We start from the raw sequence: 7,433 nt of genomic DNA on the forward strand, positions 1-7,433 counted from the left end.
GAAAAAAAAAAACCCATTCCCACACCCCAGTCCTGGCTTTTTCTCTGGAACTGCAGAACCAGCCCATCTTTCCATCAATTTCAGGATCAACTGCCCTGCTGTTCTCTGTAAAGTGTACTCTAGGTTATTCTATTGATTGTTTTCACAGAAATATTACACCCAAAAAACACTTTAGGCTTAAGTTATTTCCATGTGAACATAAAACAACATATCCTCGTGCTTGTCCCCACAGTATTGAGCGTTTTGATGACAAACGTGTTGTTTTAACCACTGTTAATGTAATTTTATGCATATAACTACCAAATATGTGATAAATGTAATATATGATATAGGATGTAAAATAAATTTGGCAAAAATAAAAAAGTAAGGCTGTTATTAGGTCAGAAAGGTTATTATTTTGAAAAAACAAAACACTTAACTTCCCTTTATATATCATTTCCTGAAGTTCTAGAAAGACTTGCTCATAGTAAATCCAGCGACTCTTTTCATTTATCAGAACCAGTGTTATCTTCCTTACAGGTAGATAACAGAGCCATTACTCTTACTTAGAGGCTGTAGGTAACACCAGTGACTCACTCATAGTAAATCCAGCGACTCTTTTCATTTATCAGAGCCAGTGTTATCTTCCTTACAGGTAGATAACAGAGCCATTACTCTTACTTAGAGGCTGTAGGTAACACCAGTGACTCACATGTATAGAAAAGCCTTATCAAAAACTGCTCATTAAGTTTGTTTTGCATAGCTTATTGATATTTTAGGCAAATATCGTGTTTTCTTCATCATTATTAATCATCATGTCCTCAGATGGTTCATCGCATCATTTATGTTACTTATTGTTTGTCACATCTTATAAAATGTGTGATATTTGACACGATAACTTTACCTCACTGTCTACACGTGCTGAAGAGACCGGGGAAATAATCAGTCATAAAAACCTTTAACACTGCACAAAGAGCGACAAAGAAGCAACACCAGTGACAAAAAGACAGCATGTGCAAAGAAAATGAATACATTTTAATTTGAAGACATCTCGTCATCCTAAAAGCGTCTCTATAGAATGACATAAAACAGTCAGGACCAACGTTTTTCACTTCTCTGAAACTCGACAAGCAAGATTACTCATCAGTCAGAGCACCTTTCTGAAGAACTCCCCCCATCCTGCCCCCATAAGAAGTTCGCTAAGGAGCTCACAGACGAGTTATACAAATACTGTTGTACTAAAAGAAATTGTTTTACAAAAAGTACAAATTTATATCTGTGATTAATCTCCGCAATGCAGACCTTTTTAGGTGGGTAACTGCACACATTGCAACTGAATCCCATTTATTCACTATTCAAACACAATAGCGTGATTTTTGAGCGTATCAATGCAGTGAGGACTGCTACACTTAAAAGAGAATTTCCATCTGCATGAATTTATATTTAATGCTTGTACTCTGTTGTGAGGGTGGCAGGAAGATCCCAGCACACAACAGATAAAGCAGTGATGACAGCTATGATGTTTAAGAAGTCTCACAGAACTTGACATGCATTTTAGATATTAGTGTCACAAAAACTTTCACATCTCAACCAATAATAAAGCTGAAATTATAATAACAGGTTCTAAAGCATAGAGAGATACTCATCACAGAAATTATTTACTTAGAAGCCGTAAAGCAAGACACCCAAGAATGAGCTTTGACTCAGAATTTAACTGAAGCACGGCCTCCGCTCTCTACGAGTGACTCAAGGAAACTGATGCTTGCTTTCTTATCTGCCAAACTCGACTGCTGTAACTCTCTGCTAATTAAAAACATTTTAATGTACTACAATTCATTCAGAGCTCTGCTGATAGGTGTAATGTGTTCTGTCCTTCTATTTTTAAGTCTCCACATCATTTTAGTCAATCAGTACAGAGTATATACTTCATAAACTGGCTGGCAGGAGGTCTGCTGGTTGTTAAAACTGCAGCTTTTACCTTTTGTCCTCCTGCTGGAAGACCTGAAAGCATTTGCTTTACAGACATTATTTATCTGTAGTTATTCACTTAATTTCATTTTAAGAGATTTTATTTTTTAATGTACTTTTTTCTGTATTTCATCTTAATGTTGCATTATTTAATTTAAACTTTATATGTTATTGCATTAATATTTCATCTACTTTTTAACTGTTTATTTTTATTGCGTACTCTCGCTTACAGTTTGCTTCAGTTTCAGCTTACAAACTGTTTCAAGAATATTACAGAATGGTTCAAATTTCATTTCATGTTCTGAGTTGTAGGAAACGTCATGTTGAACATCAAAGTAAAACAGATCTGCTAAATTTTAAGTTGAAATCTTTATATGACCTTAATTTAGCAAAGTTTACAATTTATAATCTTAGAACATGCCACTAAGGACGCCCTGGATTATTTTTCAAAAGTTGTACAAAGATTTTTCCATTATGTTTGAAGAGACCGAGGTCCTAGTTTTCACACTTTGCTGCCCGTTCCACTTCACAGGCTGGCTTACTCGAAAGTAACCCTGAGAACAAACCTGACTCGAAGTAATGAATCATGAATCAAAGTCTAAACACAGCACGTCTCAATTCATCATCACAACTCTACGAAATCAAGTCTTTGCCACGGTCCAAGTGTTTCATACTTGGAAAAATCAATTATTAACTGAAGTGAGGATGGACAACGGCAATCCTTAATATCAAGCCTCAGTACAAACTATTCATTTAAATGCTCTATTTTACATTCAGTTGGGATACTAGGGCTGTTCGATATAGCGATATATATCGGATGATGATATAAAAACGTCTATCGTTTCATTTTACGCTATCGTTTGTTTCGTGGTGTCGCAAAATAAACTGTTTACGGAAATATTTTTTCATCGTTTTGATGGTCACTGTAGTGGCTATATTAATTTTTAAAGTTCTCTCTTTCTCTTTTATTTTATATAACCACACTACAGACAAGTGCCTGTTTTTATGCTTTGTGGTTAGCAACAACGACGGTAACAGCATTGCGTGTCCGCTTGTTTATGTTCCACATAAACCTTTCACAATAAAGCTCAAGATCCTGTTCAGACTTTTCAAAATAAACTGAATCACGTGAAAGAGCAGATTGTTTACGGATGAGAATTTTTAAAAAAAAGAGCCGCCAGGTGCTAAAAAATAAACCTTAGACTCAAACGTTAGAACAGGCTTTTCCCCGCAGCACGCCGTGTAATAAATACTCACAAAGAAAACGGCGGCCTTTACAACTTATGTCTAAAAATGTATAGTTTCATGCATCGGTTAAAACACTCGACTCCAGCTACATGACGCGCAGCTGGAAACACTTCACGCAAGTCGAGCTGCCCGAGATTCACAGAATTTACAGATTTTGTTACATTTCTGTGATTTATATCGTTATCCGACGATAGAATTCTTATATCGGGATATGAGATTTTGGTCATATCGCACAGCCCTATGGGATACTGTTACATTTTCAGCTGTATAGATCTGTGTGTTGACACCAGCAGTACATCGGGTGTCAACACACAGACACACACACACACACCAGGGAGGTGATTTCCCACTTCCATCATGAAGCGTCAGTATTTATACCAGCACAGTGGGACAAGATCGCACTCATTCACATTCACCTTAACAGGTGGACCTGAGCAGCTGTGATCCTGTGTGTGCATTTTATTCAGATGTTTCTTTTTCACACGATGTTGAAAACACAGCTGACGCAGTTTTAACAGCAGGTGCTTCCTGAATTCTTGAAATGGTTAATGTGTTTAAAAAAAGCATTTTTGCATGTAGGCAAACAGGCACACAAACATTTTTGATGCCTAATCGCCACTTTGGCAGCGTTGGCCTTCAGAATTCACGAGTGCTAGTGAGGAAATTAGTAGGTTAAGACTAAGCAAACCAAAGCTACTGCTCAGTTTTTAGGCTTTGTAAAACAGAGCAAAATAGCATAAGCAGTAAGGATTCTGCTGCAAGCATCAAGATGTGCAACCTGAACTATGGAGGCAGCTGTTAGCCACATCTGTCCACATCTACTGCTAGCGCTGCATGCTCCTTCAGCTGTTTATGATGCTTGAACACATGAAAATGACTTCATTGACAAGGACTGGGTGGTGCTGAGGGTCATTTTGACCACAGGGAGACACAGATTGAACTTCAGATTTAGCAGGAAATCAAATTCTTAACTGCACATTTCTCTGAGATGTGATGTGTTTATATTCTGATGTTATTTATAACTGGCTGTTGGTCTGTTATGACACTAAATTGTCTGTGTTCACTGTGTATGAGTTTAACATATGCAATAGGAATTCAAGCTTTTACTTAAGCTAAAGATTGAAGCTTTTCATCCACCATCCAGCATCACAGTGCCACCAGCAGGTTTTTGAAGAGTGGACAACAAAACTCCCCTCCAGCAGGAATTTCATCCCTAATGTGATCCGGTGAGCACCAGGAGCACAGATCCATACCGAGACTCCCGTCACAGCTCCAGCTGTGATTCTCTTCAAATCAAACACCGGCTGCATTTCATCAGTACGTGCCTGCGCGTCTTATAAATCATGGCCCAGAAGGCTCTGGCTATGCGAGCTGTGACAAACAAATTCTGGTTTGCGCTTTCTTTGAGCTTCGTGTTGAGAAAATATTTACTGTGCATGTAAAGTGCGTGCAGGGGGCGGCCAGTTCATGTCTGCTGAAGGTTAGCAACGGCAGACATCTGGTGAAATTGTAGCCCACAGCTGTCGCCAGCCTGACATCTCCTTGCTCTCAAATTTATCTCCCACCGCTGGGACATGTGCGTACGACATGCCAGCCATATCGAGGGCATATTTGCAAACCGCGAGGAGGTTGCTGGGGACACAGTGGCTGACACGAGGAGCCCACAGGCTGCTGCTCCTGCTGCTTGGGTGGAGGTGGGTCGGGGAGGAGGGAGAGAGAGGCGGAGTGCTCACTTAGGGTCAAGCCTTCGCATTCTTCCCTCCTGTGCCGGAGGTCAGGCTGGGGGACAGATAAAGGAGGGCTGAGACTGACATCTTAACCTCACTCGTAAACTGCTCCACTTGGTGAGGAAACAGGCCCACGGGGCAGAAACAGCCACTGGCTCAGACCAGTGCGGTTAACATTCTTAGAGGATAATAACACTATTTTGACACATGGGTCATGTGAGGTGTGTTTTCACACTGATGCGCTGAACAGTTTTGTATTTCTGAGGGGTTTTTTATTTCTTTAAGCCTAACTGAAAAACGCCTGAAAGTGCTTTAAAAATCCTTAAAACACGCCACAACTGGAAGAGGAGATAAAGTACAACTATAGCATTACATCAGGGTCGTAGTTGAGAAGGATATGGCCAATTTAATTACTTTATATGCATCTTATATTATAACAGTGCACCACCAAATTATACAGTCCAAACATTTACTTTGACAAAGTTCATCTTTGGGAATAAAATACACAACTTCACACTGATATGACATAGGAGTATGAAGTGAAATGGAAATACTGAAAAACATTAATCATCACAATAACCACAACATAAAATAAAATATAAATGAATGTGAAATAAATGTAAACACATACACAAACATTTATAGATGCAGAGCAAAAAGCAGTTTTTGTTACACTTCCTCTAGTGTTTTAGTTAGTTTAGACAAGGTGTATGCAGTTATCATTATTAATTATATACTAACTTGTCTATTGAAAAAGCATTTATTTTCTTTGCATGCAGAGAGAAAAGTAGGTTGGAGTGAAATTCCTTGTTTGTGTGTACAAACTTGGCCAAATAAAGATGATCTCTCTCTCTCTCTCCATATATCTATCTATCTATCTATCTATCTATCTATTAGGGCTGCACGATTTTGCATAAAATGAGAATCACGATTTTTTGGCTTAGAATTGAGATCACGATTCTCTCACGATTTTCTTTTCCAGTATAAATATTTATTGCACTTATTAACTGCACATCAACTTCGTAACAGTTGAGACTGAACATAAAAACAATAAATAAACATAAAAACAACAAACATCTCACATTTTGTCGTTGCCGCAAAATGTTGTACTGCTTGAAATTCCGTCTCCACCGTTGCTCGACACTGCGTGTATAGAGCAGGTAGTGCAACAATAGAAAAATAGTAGCGGGACGGCACTGTGTAGCGTTTGTCTAGGGTGTTGATCATTTTCCTAAATCCCTCGTTTTGCACAGTGTTGATGGGAGCCATATCTTTGGTCAGGTGATAAGTGATAGCCTCCGTAATTTCTTTGTGCCTGCGGGAGTTCGACGTGTATAGGGAAGCGCTGTATAAGGTTCCCGTTATTGATGTTTGGGTGGTTGACCGGGACGGATTTTCTCCTGTCACTTTCTCGTCATCCCTGACGTGCTCTCCGTTGTTTTTTCCCTGCTAATTTTAGCATCACACGGCACAACTTCTGTATCACGTGGTATAAGGCTCCGCCCTTGTCATTTGTTGAGCAGGAAGAGTGAGCGCTTGTTTTCATGCAGATTGTCCCAGATCAAAATGTGGTACAATCGTCGTCGTCGTCTTTTTTTTTTTTTTTTTTTTAAATCGTTGTCATTTGGAAATGAGATCGCACATAAGTATGAATCGAGATCGCGATTTTCTAACGATTCTACGAAATATATATATGTGTGTATATATACATATACACACACATATACACACACATATACACACACACAGATAGATAGATAGATGGGGTGCAACGATATTCGTATCGATATTGAACCGTTTGATACAGTGCTTTCGGTTCGGTACGCATATGTATCGAACAATACAACATTTGTAATTTATTTTATCAATTTTCCTTCTGACGATGCTGTCTGTGTGGAGCGCTCAGTGAATCTGTGTTCGACTACTCTGCCTAGGCTGCACTGTCGAGCGCAGATCCACTGAGCGCTCCACACAGACAGCATAGTCAGAAGGAAGAGCACAGGGCAAGCTAGCGAGACAGAAGTAAGCTCTCCCTGCAACAGGCAAATTGAACCTCATTCAGATCTGGCGTTTGGAATTATTTTGGTTTTCATGTGACGTATGACCCTGAAGGTAAGCGAGTCATGGACTAAAGTAAAACAGTATGTTGGATGTGCCATGCAATGCTCAATTACATTGGTGTGAACTAGTGTGTTAGCGCAGTTAGCTCGTTAACGTGTTGGCCGTCTAGCCCCATGCACGGAGCGATCGGCGGTAGCTCGTTAACGGAGATTTGCCGTGTTGTGGCGTTAAGGTCATTTCAACGAGATTAACCTGAAAGCACTAGTGGGAACACAACGAATATGACTGCACATTTACGCCGACATCATCCTAGTGCAAAGACAAAAACAACAAGCATGCTACTAACTTTAGCCGAGTCATTTAGACAGCTGTTAGCACATGATTCTCCTTATGCTGCTGAGAATATAGCCCAGAAGAAGCGGATAGTATAGCTTTTATTTTGGAAAGAGC

The sequence above is a fragment of the Diplotaxodon limnothrissa genome, linkage group LG23 (assembly GCF_057381915.1).
Source record: "Diplotaxodon limnothrissa isolate DT_005_m linkage group LG23, D_limnothrissa_male_GT1.1, whole genome shotgun sequence".
NCBI classification, from domain to species: domain Eukaryota; kingdom Metazoa; phylum Chordata; class Actinopteri; order Cichliformes; family Cichlidae; genus Diplotaxodon; species Diplotaxodon limnothrissa.